We start from the raw sequence: 17,715 nt of genomic DNA, 5'->3' as shown, positions 1-17,715 counted from the left end.
CTGAAATAAATGAATAAATTTTAAAAAATAGGATGGAAGGGTGGACCCGAATCCCTGAGTCATCCGCAGGAGCAGAGCCGCCCACGAAAGGAGGCTGCTCGCCCAGGGCTGATGGAAGTGGGACCCCTCCCGTCTTCATGAAGCCACTGGGGGCACCTTGGTTAGCAGAGCTAAACCCTCACCCTGACTCACACATGCCCCTTTGCGGTTCACCCTCGCGGGACGGCATTTCACCCTCTAAGCATCATTCCACGTGTGCAGGTCACCCGGGGAGACTGAAAAGAACAGAAGCCAACCTGGAGGGGGCTGAGGGTGGAGCATGAGAAGACAGAACGAACAGAGCAATTCTTGCGGGAAGTCTTCACTGGAGGACCATGCAGAGTCGAGGGAGGTTTTTTGGTTTTTTGCTTTTTTTTAAGATATTGATCTTATTTAAGTATTACTAGGAAGGAACCAGATGTGGTGAGGAGTCAATTAATTGATCGTATAAGGTCCCTGAGAAGGGAGGAGATAAGTTTTGATGGACGATGGAGGAATCAGTCTTATGTAGAGGAGTGGACCCATCTCAGGGAGGTGCTATGGACATTTATTAACATAAACCTATGGTGAACCTAGACAGCGTTGGGTTCTAGAAAGCAGAACCCAAGAGAGCAGAGACATCACTTTGCCAGCAAAGGTCCATATAGTCAAAACTGTGGTTTTTCCAGTAGTCATGTAGGGATGTGAGAGTTGGACCATAAAAAAGGCTGAACACTAAAGATTTGATGCTTTCAAACTGTGGTGCTGGAGAAGATTCTTGAGAGTCCCTTAGAAAGCAAGGAGATCAAACCAGTCAATCCTAAAGTGAATCAACCCTGAAAAATCACTGGAAGGACTGATGCTGATGTTGAAGCTCCAATACTTTGGCCACCTGATGTGAAAAGCCAATTGATTGGAAAAGACCCTGATGGGGAAAGATTGAAGGCAGGAGGAGCAGGGCATGTCAGAGGTGAGATGGTTGGATGGCATCACTGACTCAATGGACATGAGTCTGAGCAAGCTCCAGGAGATGGTGAAGGACAGGGGAGTCTGACGTGCTGCGGTCCACGGGGTCGCAGAGAGTCAGACATGGCTGAGCAACTGAACAGAAACAAAACCATATTAAGTCCTCAGCAAGCTGGTAGCACATAGCAAAAACGATTTCATATTAAAAAATATTATTTAAGAAAAGGAATAAATATGTCCCCTTGAGCCAAATGCCTTTTGGATATCTACTGTTGTTTAGTCACTAAGTTGTGTCCAACTTTTCTGTGACTCTGTGGACTGTAGCCCGACAGGCTCCTCTGTCCATGGGATTTTCCAGGCAATAATACTGGAGCGGGTTGCCATTGCCTCCTCCAGGGGATCTTTCCGACCCAGGGATAGAACCCAGGTCTCCGCATTGGCCAGCAGAGTCTTTGCCACTGAACCACTATTGAGATGTAATGATAATATATCTCTGATGTGATTTCTTATACTAATAGATTTTCCTTAACCTTAAAACATTTTTACATTCCTAGGACAAGGTCTACTGGACTTGGATGAATAATTAACATGCTATTGAATTTGACTTGTGAGAATTTTATTTAGATTTTTAACATCTGCATTCACAAGGGAGACTGGTTGATTATTTATTTTGTGGTTACCTTGATAGATTTTTGGTGACAAGATTACTCTAACTTTACAATAGTATTTGGGTAAATTTTGGTCTTTTCTATGCTTTGGAAGAGCTATACATCTCTTCCTTAAATATCCTAAACAACTACATATAAAACTATTAATACTTGGCCCCACAACCTTCTTTTAAAAGTAGTTTTATAAAATGGTCAATCATTTAGAAAATATTTTATCATTATTTACATTTTTGAAGTTTTCATATATTCACAGAATTGTCCATAATCTACCGTGTTCCAGATAATTGCTTATTTTCTTTGAGACTTGCAAAGTATTTGCATAATTATATATATTATTCTTATTGTAAACTACCCTTCTGAAATTATATCCTCTTTATCATATTGTTTGTATTTTGTATCTTTTTATTTAATTACAGTCACTAGATTACCGAAGGCTATTTTTTCAAATTGACTCATGTTTATATGTCAGCTCCATTTTCTACTACATTAAGTTTGGCTTCATCTTTTTTTATTTTACCATTGCAGTGGTTAGCCCTTCCGTCCTCCAGGGAATCTTCCCGACCCAGAGATCGGACCCAGGTCTCCTGCTTTGCAGGCAGATTCTTTACTGTCTGAACCACCAGGGAAGCCCCTTTTTCTTTTACTGGGGTTGCTTTTCCCTCCTTTCCTAATTTATTGAACTGAACACTTAAATCATACACATTTCAACACTCTTTCTGGATAAATAATTCACTTAATAACTATGGATCTACCTGGGAGAATAGCTCTGTTCCTATCAGGTAGAGAGTTCTTATTTTCGTTGGTTTCAAAGTAGTCTACAAATGTATTTTGTCCCTCTATGTTCCCACTGATATTAGAAAGACTTTTAAAACATTCGTCATTTATGGTTTAAGTTTGCTTTATTCAGAAAATGGAATTTATGAAATGCACATTTTAGGGAACGCAGTAGGATTTTTATGACCTAGCATATCCACCACTCCGGTCAACGTCCCACAGGGGCTGGAAAACAAGGTAAAGTCTTTATTTGTGTGTAAAATGGTAGACACTTGGGGGCTCTCAGCAGTGCAGAGGTTAGGACCCCCACTCTCGCGGTCAGGGCCAGGGTTCAGTCCCTGCCCAGGGAACTAAGATCCCACGAGCCTCATGGCACGGCCAGGAAGTTTCAAATTAAAAAAAAATTTAAGGTAGGCACTTTATCAATATTATTATTCTGACAGTCCAGGCCTTTTTAAAATTGTTTAGCTCATTTCCAGCCTTCTTCCTGTTGTCTTGTTTTCTGCTTTCTGTTTCTTAGTTTCCTTATTATCTTTTACTCTGTGCCTTGCTATCCGTATAAGGGACTGCTCACTTTTACCTCTTCCCCTGGAGAAGGAGGAGGGAGGGATGATGGAGGAAATGTTTAGGTGTGATGACTGCTCACAGTCTCAGGTGGGATGATGGCTGCACAGGTGCACACCTCTGCCAAAATGTGTGAAACTGTACGTCTGAAATATGTGCGATTATAGTATGTCGATTATACCTTCAGTTCAGTTCAGTTCAGTTCAGTCGCTCAGTCGTGTCCGACTCTCCGCGACCCCATGAATCACAGCACGCCAGGCCTCCCTGTCCATCACCAACTCCCGGAGTTCACTCAAACTCATGTCCACAGAGTCGGTGATGCCATCCAGCCATCTCATTCTCTGTCGTCCCCTTCTCCTCCCGCCCCCAACCTTTCCCAGCATCAGAGTCTTTTCCAGTGAGTCAACTCGTCGCATGAGGTGGCCAAAGTATTGCAGCTTCAGCTTTAGCATCAGTCCCTCCAATGAACATCCAGGGTTGATCTCCTTTAGAATGGACTGGTTGGATCTCCTTGCAGTATAAGGGACTCTCAAGAGTCTTCTCCAACACCACAGTTCAAAAGCATCGATTCTTCGGCGATCAGCCTTCTTCACAGTCCAACTCTCACATCCATACATGACCACGGGAAAAACCATTGCCTTGACTAGACGGACCTTGGTTGGCAAAGTAATGTCTCTGCTTTTTAATATACTATCAAGGTTGGTCATAACTTTCCTTCCAAGGAGCAAGCGTCTTTTAATTTCATGGCTGCAATCAGCATCTGCAGTGATTTTGGAGCCCAAAAAAACAAAGTCTGACACTGTTTCCACTGTTTTTCCATCTATTTCCCATGAAGTGATGGGACCAGATGCCATGATCTTTGTTTTCTGAATGTTGAGCTTCAAGCCAACCTTTTCACTCTCCTCTTTTACTTTCATCAAGAGGCTTTTGAGTTCCTCTTCACTTTCTGCCATAAGGGTAGTGTCATCTGCATATCTGAGGTTATTGATATTTCTCCCAGCAATCTTGATTCCAGCTTGTGCTTCTTCCAGCCCAGCGTTCCTCATGATGTACTCTGCATATAAGTTAAATAAGCAAGGTGACAATATACAACCTTGACGTACCCCTTTTCCTTAATAACACCATTTTTTAAATGCCTGCCACATAGTTTCAAAAGGTCTGAACACTCCCTGGAGATCAACCCCAGGGAACCCAGGCTCCCTCCCCAGCAGAGGTCCAGCTTTGTGCAAACCTTACAGGTATATGGATCTTCCTCATACACAAATGTGATAAACCCTTCTACCATGGCTTTTTCTCATCTAACATATTTTGGTCCAAACTGTTAGCTCGATTAGTGATCTCCTTTCTGATCAGCAAATGCACACGCAAGCTTATATGTTTTATAGTTTCATTTATGAATTTATTTTTGGCCACACTGGGTCTTCCTGGCTGCTCGTGGGCTTTCTCCAGTTATGAAGAGCGGAGGTCACTCGCTGGTTGCGATGTGCGGGCTTCTCGTGGGGGCTTCTCTTGTCATGGAGCATGGGCTCCAGAGAACAGACTAAATAGCTGCGGTGCCGGGCTTAGTTGCTCCACAGCGTGTAGGATCTCCCCAGATCAGGGATTGAACCCATGTCTCCTGCATTGGTAGGTGGATTCTTTACCACTGAGCCATCAGGGAAGCCCTCAAGCTTATATGTCAATATGTGCCAAAATCAAGAACAATATAATAAGCCTTGAGAGGTCACTGTGTATTTTTAGTAATTCATCCTGCTTTCCTTCCTCCCTGCCCTTCCCCAAGACTTTGTTGATTCAATTTGGGGTTATAGATGCAGCCTTTTATAAAGATAATTTTTTTAATTTTATACATCTTTTTTTTAAGAATTGTTTTGGCTTTTTTCATTCTATCGTGTTGCCCGGTTTACAGCAGCCTTTATATGTACACCTATGTGTTTTTGTGGCTTCCATGCTCTTGCCAGCCCTCTTACACTACTGGTTTCCATGCTTGAGGTCTTCACTTGGATTCATGCCTCAGCTGGCTGGATATCACTGGATAATTTTTTAAGGTAACATGAACTACTCCCAGTCTTTGCCTGTCTACGAATATTTCCCTATAGCTTTCACTCATCAAAGATGCTTGACTGGGGACTTAACTCTTGGCCCACAAAATTTCCCACTCAAAATCCTGAAGTGCGGGACTTCCTGACAGTCCAGCAGTTAAGACCCGACGCAGAGGGGCCGGGTTCGAGCCCTGCTCAGGGAACTAGGACGCTGAAAGCGGCAACTGAGAGATGGAGTGCCGCAGCTGGGACCTGGCACAGTCACACAAGTGAGGGAATCAGAATAATAATGAATATTTGTAAATCCTGAAGAAAGGCTTTATCTTCTCCTAGTGTGAGGTATTCAGAGGAGAAATCTAAAACAAGCCTATTTGTTCTTGCTTTATAGTTAACCTGTTTTTTAATACCTCTCTGCTCAGTGAAGAAAACTTGGGAAACACAGAGAAAAATAACTGATTGCCTATAACCACACCCAACGTAGATAAGGCTGTTGATACTTTGGTGTAGGTCTTTCTGATCTTTTCTCCCTCTGTAAGGTACAGGGAGTTCCCTGGTGGCCTAGTGGTTAGGATTCTGGGCTTCCACTGCCAGGGCCTGGGTTCAGTCCCTGCTTGGGGGATCAGAGACCCCACAAGCATGCAGCGTGGCCACAAAAAAGGGAGAGAAAGATAATGACACATACACACTTGAACTGAGAACAAGATCCACAGATTAAAAAGCATAGGAAATGTTTGGTTGAACTTTTTCAGCTATTTGGAAGAGAATTAATAAATGACTCTGCTTCTGAATGCATTATTAACCGAAAATCACTTTCTCCTTCAAGAGATGAAGAAATTCTTCAAGACGGAAATACCAGACCCCCTTATCTGCCTCCTGAGAAATCTGTATGCAGGTCAAGAAGCAACAGTTAGATCCGGACATGGAACAATGGACTGGTTCCAAATTGGGAAAGGAGTATGTGAATTGTCACCCTGCTTATTTAACTTATATGCAGGGTACATCATGTGAATTGCCAGGCTGGATGAAGCACAAGCTGGAATCTAGATTGCCAAGAGAAATATCAATAACCTCAGATAAGCAGATGACACCACCCTTATGGCAGAAAGCAAAGAAGAACTAAAGAGTCTCTTGATGAAAGTGGAAGAGAAGAAAGAAAATGTTGGCTTAAAACTCAACATTGAAAAAACTACGATCACAGCATCTGTCTCATCACCTCATGGCAAATAGATGGGGAAACAATGGAAACAGTGACAGACTTTACTTTCTTGGTCTCCAAAATCACTGCAGATGGTGACTGCATCCATGAAATTAAAAGATGCTTGCTCCTTGGAAGAAAAGTTATGACCAACCTGGACAGCATATTAAAAAGCAGAGACATTACTTTGCCGACAAAGGTCCGTCTAGTCAAGGCTATGGTTTTTCCAGTAGTCATGTATGGATGTGAAAGTTGGACCATAAAGAAAGTTGATCACTGAAGAACTGGTGCTTTTGAACTGTGGTGTTGGAGAAGACTCTTGAGAGTTCCTTGGACTACAAGGAGATCAATCCAGCCAATCCTAAAGGAAATCAGTCCTGAATATTCATTGGAACGATTGATGCTGAAGTTGAAGCTCCAATACTTTGTCCACCTGATGTGAAGAACTGACTCATTGGGAAGTACCCTGATGCTGGGAAGATTGACGGCAGGAGGAGAAGGGGACAACAGAGGACGAGATGGTTGGATGGCATCACCATCTTGATGGACATGAGTTTGAGCAAGCTCCTGGAGCTGGTGATGGAAAGCGAAGCTTGGCATGCTGCAGTCCACGGGGTCGCAAAAAGTCGGACACAACTGAGGCATTTAACTGAACTGAACTGATTCGTTGGGAGAAAAAAAAAAACACTGAATGAACTAGGAACTTTTCTGGCAAGTCTAGGAGAGGTGGTTGCTAGATCCTTCTTCCTCCTCTAAGAAAAAACAGAACACATGGAGCCAGACCTGCTTAACCATGCACAGATCTTTGAGCCGAAAGTTTTCCATCTGGGAAGTGAGGATGGAATGTGGTCATGGGGAGTACTTAGTACGAGAAAGAGGAGCAGGAGGTAACAGGGTTGTAACGAAGCTAAGTGGCTTTGAAAGTTACAAACTGTGACGGTGCTAGATAAATAAATCCTTTGTGACTTGCTCCACAAGTGCCTCCTCTTTGTGTCCCCTCCCCTCTGTTTCGGGACATCCCTGTTATGGGACACTCAGGGAAAATAAGCTCTACCCGGCCTAAGAATTTCCATCACCATCATGTAACCACTATCCCCTCTTACGGGAAACAGATGGGATTAACAGATTGTCGCTATTGTCTCTTGTTCTTAAGCAAGGTACACAAGGATCTGTGTGTCCCCTTACAGAAGAAAGGCTCTATCACTGCCACAGAGAAGGGAACATGTGAGGTCCACAAATACCCTCAGAGTTCCTCTCTGTTTAGAAATCAGGCTTGCTTGGTGCATCAGTAAAGATCACATTCAACCACGTGTGACTGAAAACTCAAAATAACAGTGACTCAAACACAAAAGAACTTTATTTCTCTCTCACATTAAAGAGACCCAGAAGTAGGAAATACAGAACTGATATGAAGGACACAAGGCCATCAAGAACCTTGGTTCTCTCTAGCACACTGCTCCACCATCACTAAAACGCGACCCTTGTGATCTAAGATGGCTGCTAGCATTCCAGCCATCACACCCATGTTCCAGACAGCCAGGCACAGGAAGGATCCAAGAAGGGCATGCTCCTAATTTTTTAAGATGAATTCTGGAAGTCCCAGAGGACACTGCTGTTCATATCCCATTTGGCCATAAATGACTCACTTAGCTGCAAGGGAAGCTGGGAAACAGTCTTTGGGATGGTCAGCAATGGGTGAGCTAAAAATCAAGGCACTGAGATGGCCCATGTAAGGTCAGCTGGCAGAAGATTCCAGGGACACCTGAAAGGAGAAAGCATGGTAAGGAGTAAGGGATCTTATTAGGTGACTCAAGTTTCTTGGAGGGGGGTGGTGCTTGTTGCTGGAAAGTGGTTTGACTGGTCACCCTGGCACAAAAAGGAGCATCTAAAAAGCCATACCTGGGAGTCCCAGCCGATCAGTGTTAGGACCGTGCCTCTCTAGTGGCTGTGATAAAGACCCCCAGTCTCAAGGGGGACTGTCCGAGTAGGACTCAGTGGTGACACAGGGACCAAAGTCCTGCCTAAAGTCCTTGGATCATGACCAAAGGAGACTTGAGGGAGGGCACCCCGACCTTTCACTCCAGGATCCACAAGGATGACGGACTCTGAGGCTGATCAACTTGAGCAGTAAAATTGTGTGTGTTGATTCTCCCCAGTGCTGAAAGAGGGTCAGTTGTACGTGGAGACGCAGAGCTGGGTCTCAGTGTTCATGGGACCTGAGCCCCTGTTTTTGCCGGAGGATCCTTGGGTGTGAGAGCATGAGACTGTGATGGAGAAAACAGTGTTAGACTTTGTGCATGAATCCATTAGCCTAGCACTGTATCCGCGATAAGCAGAGAGCCGGTGCCATATAGAATGGAGCCTGGAAAGGCACTTACAGATCACGTGCATAAACACACAGGCGCGCGCGCACACACACACACACACACACACACACACACACACACACACACCCTTCCTTCTCAGATGAGAAATGAGGCCAGAGAGGGAAAGACTTGACCCAGGATGGGATCCGCTGTCAGGAGGTAACCCAAGGGGGAGGTACTGTGAGGAGACTGCCCCAAAGTCAGAAATATGGGGCAATTAACTGACTGCCATTTGACCTAGGATGGAGATAATTCTTCCAGACAAAGACAGACAAGCCAGTCCCCAAGGAAGCAGGGCCCAGCAAGGGACTCTCTGATGACTGTCACACCATGAAGCTCACTCTGATCCCTGGAACCCAAGTCAGAATTCAGCAAACGGGAAAATTTGCCGAGATTCAAGCTCGACCACCTAGCTTTCTAAGCAGAGGGGTGTGATGAAGTGGAACCACGTGTGACTATAGGGCAAGTTAACCAATTCTGAAAAAGTGCCAAGCCAGGGGCCCCTAAGTCCTCCATGTCTGCCCTGAGCGGGCAGAGATGCAGCTAGACATATGCATTGATGGGAAGGACACTGCCCTGCAACCAAGGACCTGCCTCCGGACCCCTGAGGCATGTTGAACAGGTCCTACAATATCCCTGAGACTCTGTACCCTCAGCTGCCATGCGGGGCTCCCGACTAGCTGATCTCCAAGTCCCATTACAGCTCTGCAAGTTCCTCTCTGTGCAGGAAGGTCAGTGGACCTAAGCCTCCCAGGGAAAGGAAGGATGGGAAGGGGAGGCAGGAGGGAAGCACCTGGGCGTGTGTGTGTCTGACCCTCAGTCTCCAGGTCGCCTTTTCCCTTCTGTGCCTGTTTCCTCCTCAACAAAATGGAAATGTAAATCCTTGCCCTCGACGTCATAGGATTATTGTTAGGATAGAAGCATAATGTTTTGCCAACTGTCAGACACTTAGCGCCATGCACAGGTGGGCATTTTTAACTTTGTATCTACAGTTAATTGGATGGAGAATCAAGAGATGTAGACACCTGTGGTGTGATCCTGGGTGAGCCTCTTCTTTCTGACTGGTCCACTGGATGAGCCCAAAGGCTCCTGACTTCAAGCCTCATCTTTTCTGGGAACAGGTACTGTCTTCCCTAAGCCTCCAACACCCCAGGAGCTAGACGGGGCAGGCACTGCACTATGTACTCTGACTCCAAAGCCTGCCCTGAGCTTGGTGATGGACTGATGTGGACCACTCCTTGTCTCCAATCCCGCAGGGGCAGGGGGAGGGGATGTGCTTGTACTGTAGTATTTAGGACTGCCCCGGGTGGCTCAGACAGTAAAGCATCTGCCTGCAATGCAGGAGACCTGGGTTCGATCCCTGGGTCAGCAAGATCCCCTGGAGGAGGGCATGCAACCCACTCTAGTATTCTTGCCTGGAGAATTCCACGGATAGAGGAGCCTGGTGGGCTATAATTCACAGGATCACAAAGAGTCAGATATGACTGAGCGACGAACCCAACACACACACTACATTATTACACTTGGGTTTTATCTGACTCTAAGTGCCACAGTGATGAGTGAATGTTCCCAGAGGAGGCATCTGTCCTGCGTATCCTGGCTTTAGCTCGTTTACATGTCCATCTCAGCTTGCTTGAACCGTAAACCATTTTAGGTTAGAGGGGAAGGAGCGAATCCTATGTCATAGGCCCATTTTGACTCCATCACTCCATGCAAGCAGTGTTTTTGTTTTTGTTTTTTTTTAAGGCCTGAGGGCTCTCTTCAGGGAGTAAAAAGCAGAAAAAGACTTTGTAAAAAAAAAAACCCCTGTGGAATTTTGCCTGGGTTTCAAACATTTGGAATGGCCACATGGAGTTTGATAGGGTTCTATGCAACATTCTGGGTAACATTTGTGGGGTTTCCAGAAGTCCTGATGGAGTTCCAGGAAGGCTGCGGGAGGCTCACCAGTCATTTCACAAGTTGAGGGAGAGATCCCACTAGGCCTTAGATGGAACTGGGTTGGGAAGCCAAGAAGATCACGTTTAAGGATGTGGTAGGTGCAGAGAGCTCCGTGTGCCGAGGTGCAGAGTCGGGCGAGCCCCAACCAACTACCCAAGGGAAGGGCAGAACCATCCAAGTGCGGGATCCAGGAGGAGGCAGGGCCCAGACGAGAGCCTTTCTAGAAGATGAGGAAGGAAGAGGCCCTGCCTTTGAGAGGCTTTAACAGGGCAGGCCAGAGAAGCCAGGCCCCAAAGGTAACCAGGGACCAAGCCAGGAGTGACATGTAGAACATCTGGATGGTTAGGTTCATAAAAGGAAAAGCATGCCTTAGGAGATCCCCGAAACGTGAATCTCCTAGTACTAGCCTTTTATTCTTAATTCTTTCAACTCCCAAACCCACTGTGACTCAGGGATCTCCCTCCCCTGTTCTGCCTCTTCTTGCCCCGGGAACTCAGCCCTCTGCACAGAGGCCTCACGGAAAAGGCTGGCAATACGAAGACCCCCACGACAGTAGCTGTGGGACTGGGGAGTTATTCCACATCCAAGGGCACGACTGGAAATTCAACGGAACCCATGTTCCAGTCTCACTCAAACTAAAACAGCACAAGACTTTTCTTTACAGGACAGCCATCAATCTGGCTACATCAGTAGTTCTATGCATCTTTGGATTAAAAAAACCCTGAGAACAAATCAAATATCACCTTAAAATGTTATGTGTTTAATAGACATTTTTTTCCCAAAATATGGGGTTCCTGATGGGAGGGAGGTGGGTGAAGCCAAAAGGGAACCACACATGTTTGTCTGTGGCCTCAGCTGCTAAGCCCTGGAGTAAGGACTGAGGGAGCCCCCGCTTCCTCACTGACCCTCACGATGGGAAAGGCTAGCGAAAGCTCCACCAGCGTATTCATTTAATGAACAAATGCAGGGCCCATGTGCCACTGTTTCCTGCTCCTACCCACTAACGAAGGCCCACAGCTTCCTACAAATCTCCCCAATACATACACACACACCAGCTCAGGTGTTTGGGGGTCTCCTACTGAAGGGGCTTAGGCAGCCTTACGCTCAAGAGCAGTAACTGTGGGACAGGCATGGGTGGGCCCACCTTTCCCCTCTGATTCCAGCTTTTCCATCACATGTAGCCCGCTGCCTGCTATCAGCACCCCAGAAAGGCACCCACTGCTCCTGCAGGTCACCCCGCATTCCCGGAGCACCATTGACTGCTAACCGCCCCCCACCCCCACCCCGCCATCACCACCAAGGTCTCTGCATGCTGGGACCATGAGGACCAGGAGCATGAATGATTCTCCAGGCTTCTCAGAGTTCTGGACAGAAGTGGGAGAAGGGCTGTCTCCACGCTATTGTTACCTCCCCCGCTGACTGGAGGCCCGTGGACCCAGGCCTCATCTGCATTGTCTGATATTCTGATGACTAAAGTCCGGATGAAGGGAGTGGATATTTTCACAAGGTTGCTCACCACCAACACACCAGTGGAAATTAACAATGACCGTCTAAGCAGCATCCATCCGTTCACTGAAGGGGCATCTTTGGACCTGCACCGTGCTAGGTGCTTCAGGTAGATGAATTAGACCCACAGGGAATCAAATACAACAATAAATCATTCAGAAAAAATTATTAGTTTCAAAGAGAGGTTGGTGAACTTTTTCTGCAAGTAGCCAGGGAACTATGTGGGCCTTTTCAGGTCATCCTGTAGCTCCAATACTTTGGCCACTTGATGCGAAGAGCCAACTCATTGGAAAAGATCCTGATGATGGGAAAGATTGAAGGCAAGAGGAGAAGGAGGTGGCAGAAGATGAGACAGTTGGGTGGCATCACTGACTCAATAGACATGAGTTTGAGCAAACTCCGGGAAACAGTGAAGGACAGGGAAGCCTGGTGTGCTGCAGTCCATGGGGTCATCAAGGGTCAGACACGACTTAGTGACTGAACAGCAACAAGTCTCTGACACAACCACTCAACTCTGCCACTGTGTGAAGTGTGACAGCCGCCCTAGACAATGTGGAGGTGAATGGGCATGTGTTTCTATAAAACTTTATTTATAAAAAATATGCGGCAGGCCAGATTCAGCCCTAGGGCTATGGTTCAGAGTAAACCATATGTTAGCTGCTGCTATATGTTGATGCCTGCTCTGCAGGCAGCCCCTCTCTGCATCTGAATTCAGAGCCTCAGGCTCCTACCACTATGCGGCTCCAACATTTTCTATGTGCGTGTGGCTCTGAGGGTGCTGTGCTCAGGAGCATTGCCCCATGAAGGGATGATAGAGAGGATGAGGGACCTGCCTCTTGGGCTCCTTGCTGGAAGCAACACACACCGCTTTGTCCTCGGGTCCTGTGGGCAAGAGCTAGTCCTGGGGATCCAGTGAGATGCAGGGGTTCCTGGGGAAACCCCTTCAAATCTTGACTCCTCGCTGAAGTGGGGAGCAGACAAGTGACGAGGAAATTACCCAGATGTATTTCTAAGCTTCAGAAGTGCAGATTAAGTCCAGACAGAATTGAGGTTTTAAGAGTCACCTAACTCTCTCAGCCTGCTGGGAGTGAAAAGAGAGCTCCTTCTTCACTGAGGACAGGAGGAAGGGGAGTGAAACCAGGCTGGGGTGGGGGGAGGGCTGAGCTTGAGCAAGGGGGCTCACTGTCTTCGTCTCTAAGACAACGGAGAATGAGACGGGAGCAAGGTGACTGGATGCACTGTATGTCACAAGGACGCAGAGACGGCTCAGTGGAAAGAATCCACCTGCCAATGCAGGAGACGAGTTCAATCCCCAGGCAGGGAAGAGTCCCTGCAGAAGGAAATGGCAACCCACTAGGTTATTCCTATGGCCAGTGGAGGATAGCTTAGAGAGGAGGAAGATTGGAGGCCAGGGAACAAAAAAGTTCTTTGACAGTTCCGACCAGCAGGAAGCAAAAGGGGAGCGTTCTAGACCATTTTAGGATGTAATGCCACAACATTTCTGTGCCGGTTGTAGGCATGCAGGTTTCCTGGTTGGGTGACTGGGTGGGTGGTGGGGGCTTCTGTAGAGATCAGAGAGCCAGGAGGAGCAGATACAGGGAGGTGGGTTAGTTTTCGGGACGTGCTGAATTGTGGGTGTCAGGGGACGTCCAGGTGATGCGTCTGCTGGGCCCAGTGGGCTGCCGGCCGAGATCGCAGAAGTCATCTCACAAAGCAAGCCAGCAGGGCGTGGGGCCACCAGCCCACACTCGCACCCATGGAGCTGTCTGGAGAGGGAGACGGGCCGGGTGCAGCTCGGGGGATGGGCCATGATTTACACCCGATAATACTGATTTCAAACAGGTGGAAAATCCAAGCCGGCAAGGGGAAACAGGAAAAAGACCCCAATACCCATTCATCAGGGGCTGCAGATCAAGGAGACCAGATGTGGCCGGGCAAAAAAATGCAAAGAATTTCATAATTTATCCCGCAGACAAGAAGAGCCTGTTAAGGTCGGGGCAGGCAGCCTGGAGTTCCAGGTCAGCCGGGAACTCTCCAGTGGGGGCGGTAAGTGTGATCGCCCATTACCAATTGCTGCCAGGCGGTGTCAGACACACACCTCTGTAAACACCTGCACTGCGGGCAGAGAGCCTCCACGGACAAGCGGCCTCCTCTGGATCCAGTGTCCCAACGCTGGGCTCCTGGAGGGAGCCTGGATGACCTTGACAGTCTCAATACCCCCTCTGGTGCACTCTTGACCTGAAAACTCAGTGTTGCTATTGTCCCCTACCCGGGGCCAGGCCCATCCTGTGTAGTTGAATCCTCACCACGACACAGGGGCTGTTTCCACCATTTGTGGTAGGCGGTGGGGAGGGGACCCCGAAGGGTGGAGAAGAAAGGGGATTGCCCAGTTCCTACTGCTGGAGCCAGCACAGCACATTTCCACACAAGCTTTGGAGCTGGGACTGGGGTCAAGTGACTTCTTTTTCTTAAACGTTTAAAGAATGGATGTCTGTCCACATTACTAACTATTAGAGAATGCAAACCAAAGCTCCAGTGAGGTGTCACCTCACACTGGTCAAAATTGTTGCTGTTCAGTCCCTCAGTTGTGTCTGACTCTTTGTGACCCCATGGACGGCAGCACGCCAGGCTTCCCTGTCCTTCACCATCTCCTGAAGTTTGCTCACACTCATGTCCATCGAATCAATGATGCCGTCCAACCATCTCATCCTCTGTCGTCCCCTTCTCCTCCCACCCTCAATCCTTCCCAGCATCAGGGTCTTTTCTAATGAGTCAGCTCTTCGCATCAGGTGGCCAAAGTATTGGAGCTTCAGCATCAGTCTTTCCAATCAATAGTCAGAATTTATTTCCTTTAGGATGGACTGGTTGGATCTCCTTGCAGTCCAAGGAACTCTCAAGAGTCTTCTCCAACACCACAGTTCAAAAGCATCATGCTTTTGTGCTCAGCCTTCTTTATGGTCCAAATCTCACATCCATACATGACTACTGGAAAAATCATAGTTTTGACTATACAGACCTTTGTCGGCAAAGTAACGTCTCTACTTTTTAATATGCTGTCTAGGTTTGTTATAGTTTGTCTTCCAAGGAGCAAGTGTCTTTTAATTTCATGGCTACAGTCACCATCTGCAGTGATTTTGGAGTCCAAAAAAATAAAGTCTGTCACTGTTTCCATTGTTTCCCCATCTATTGCCATGAAGTGATGGGACTGGATGCCAAGATCTTTGTTTTCTGAATGTTAAGTTTTAAGCCACCTTTTTTACTCTCCTTTCACCTTCATCAGGAGGTTCTTTAGTTCCTCTTCACTTTCTGCCATAAGAGTGGTATAATCAGCATATCTGAGGTCATTGATATTTCTCCTGGCAATCTAGATTCCAGCTTGTGCTTATTCCAGCCCAGCATTTCACATGATGTACTCTGCATAGAAGTTAAATAAGTATGGTGACAAGATACAGCCTTGACGTACTCCTTTCCCAATTTGGAACCAGTCCATTTTTCCATGTCTGATTCTAATTGTTGCTTCTTGACCTGCATACAGGTTCCTCAGGAGGCAGGTAAGGTGATCTTTTGTATTCCCATCTCCTTAAAAATTTTCCACACTTTGTTGTGATCCACACAGTCAAAGGCTTTAGCAAAGTCAATGAAGCAGAAGTAGATGTTTTCCTGGAATCCTCTTGTTTTTTCTATGATCCAACAGATATTAGCAATTTGATCCCTGGTTCCTTTGCCTTTTCTAAATCCAGCTTGAACATCTGGAAATTTTCATTTCACGTACTATTGAAACCTACCTTGGAGAATTTGGAGCATTACATTGCTAGCGTGTGAGATGAGTACAATTGTGCGGTAGTTTGAACATTCTTTGGCATTGCCTTTCTTTGGGATTGGAATGAAAACTGACATTTTCCAGTCCTGTGGCCACTGCTGAGTTTTCCAAATTTGTTGGCATATTGAGAGCAGCAATTTCATAGCACCATTTTTTAGGATTTGAAAGAGCTCAACTGGAATTCTATCACCTCCACTAGCTTTGCTCGTAGTGATGCTTCCTAAGGCCCACTCAAAATGGTCATCCTCAAAAATTCTACAAACAATAAATTCTGGAGAGGGTGTGGAGAAAGGGAACCCTCTTACACTGTTGGGGGGAATGTAAATTAATACAACCGTTATGGAGAACAGTATGGAGTCTCCTTAAAACACTAGAAATAGAACTGCCCAGCAATCCCACTCCTAGGCATGCACCTGGAGAAGACCATAATCAGAAAGATAGATTTCCCCAACGCTTACTGCAGCACTATTTACAATAGCCAAGACATGGAAGCCACCCAAATGTCCAAGGACAGAAGACTGGATAAAAAGGATGTGGTGCATATATACACATGCATACGTATATGGCTGAATGGAATACTATTCAGACATAACAAGGAATGAAATTTTGCCATTTGCAGACATGTGGATGGACCTAGAGACTGTGATAGAGAGTGAATTAAGTCAGAAAGACAAAAGCGAACATCCAAATGCCGCGTCTTAATGCCCATATGTGCGCTCTGGAAAACGGTATGTTGCTATTGCTCAGTCGTTAAGTCACGTCCACCTCTTCATGGCCCTATGGACTGTAGCCCACTATGCTCCTCTGTTCATGGGATTTCCCAGGCAAGAACACTGGAGCGGGTTGCCATTTCCTTCTCCAGGGGATCTTCTCAGCCCAGGGATTGAACCCACATCTCCAGCATTAGGCAGGCATTAGCAGATTCTTCACAGGTGAGCCACCAGAGAAGCCCTTAGAAAATGGTATAAATGAACTTATTTACAAAGCAGAAATAGAGAAACAAACATACGGAAGCCAAGAGGGGAAGGGAGTGGGATGGATTAAGAGATTAGGACTGACATATATACACTGCATGCATAAAATAATTAACTAATGAGAACCAACCGTGTAGCACAGGGAATCCTACTCAGTGTTCTGTGGTGATCTAAATGGGAAGGAAATCAAAAAAAGAGGGGATATATGTACACGTAGAGCTTATTCACCTTGCTGCATAGCAGAAACACAACGTTGTAAAACAACTCTGCTCCAATTAAAACAATAAAAAAAGAACGAATGTTTGATAGTTCAAACCCACTTGGACTCCCAAACCAAGCTCCTTCTCTTTTAGCTGGACTGGGTCACAAGATACCTGTGATGGTGTGTAAGAGGTGCCTGGGTGTTTTACATGGGCAGAATTGCTTGTTATTTCCTGCTGAATATGATACAAACCAGAGTCGTGACTTTTACCATCAGTCACAGCAAAGTCTCGAGTCCTGCAAACACAGGACCTCTCAGCTTGTGAGGCCTGGACTCAAACTGAGACTTCTAACACACAGGAGAAGAAACCAAGGAATGTGAGCTGAGAGTCCCCATTGGCCCAAATTATTCTCAACGACACAGCTGAAGAATCCTACACCAAGCAGGATTTTCCCCGGGATGCCTGGATGGTTCAACATAACAAATCAATGTGATACATCACAGTAATAGACGGAAAGGTAAAAACCACATGGTTGTCTCCGTAGTTGCAGAAAAAGCATTTGACAAAATTTAATATCCTTTCATGATAAAATCCTCAACAAACTGGGAGTAGACGAAACATGCTGCTATTCAGTCGCTAAGTCGTGTCTGACTCTGTGCAACCCTATGGACTGTGGCCCACCAG

The sequence above is a fragment of the Moschus berezovskii genome, chromosome 21 (assembly GCF_049115385.1).
Source record: "Moschus berezovskii isolate FMDL1 chromosome 21, NW_MosBer_1.0, whole genome shotgun sequence".
Taxonomy (NCBI): Eukaryota; Metazoa; Chordata; class Mammalia; order Artiodactyla; family Moschidae; genus Moschus; species Moschus berezovskii.
This window is presented reverse-complemented; position numbering follows the sequence as displayed.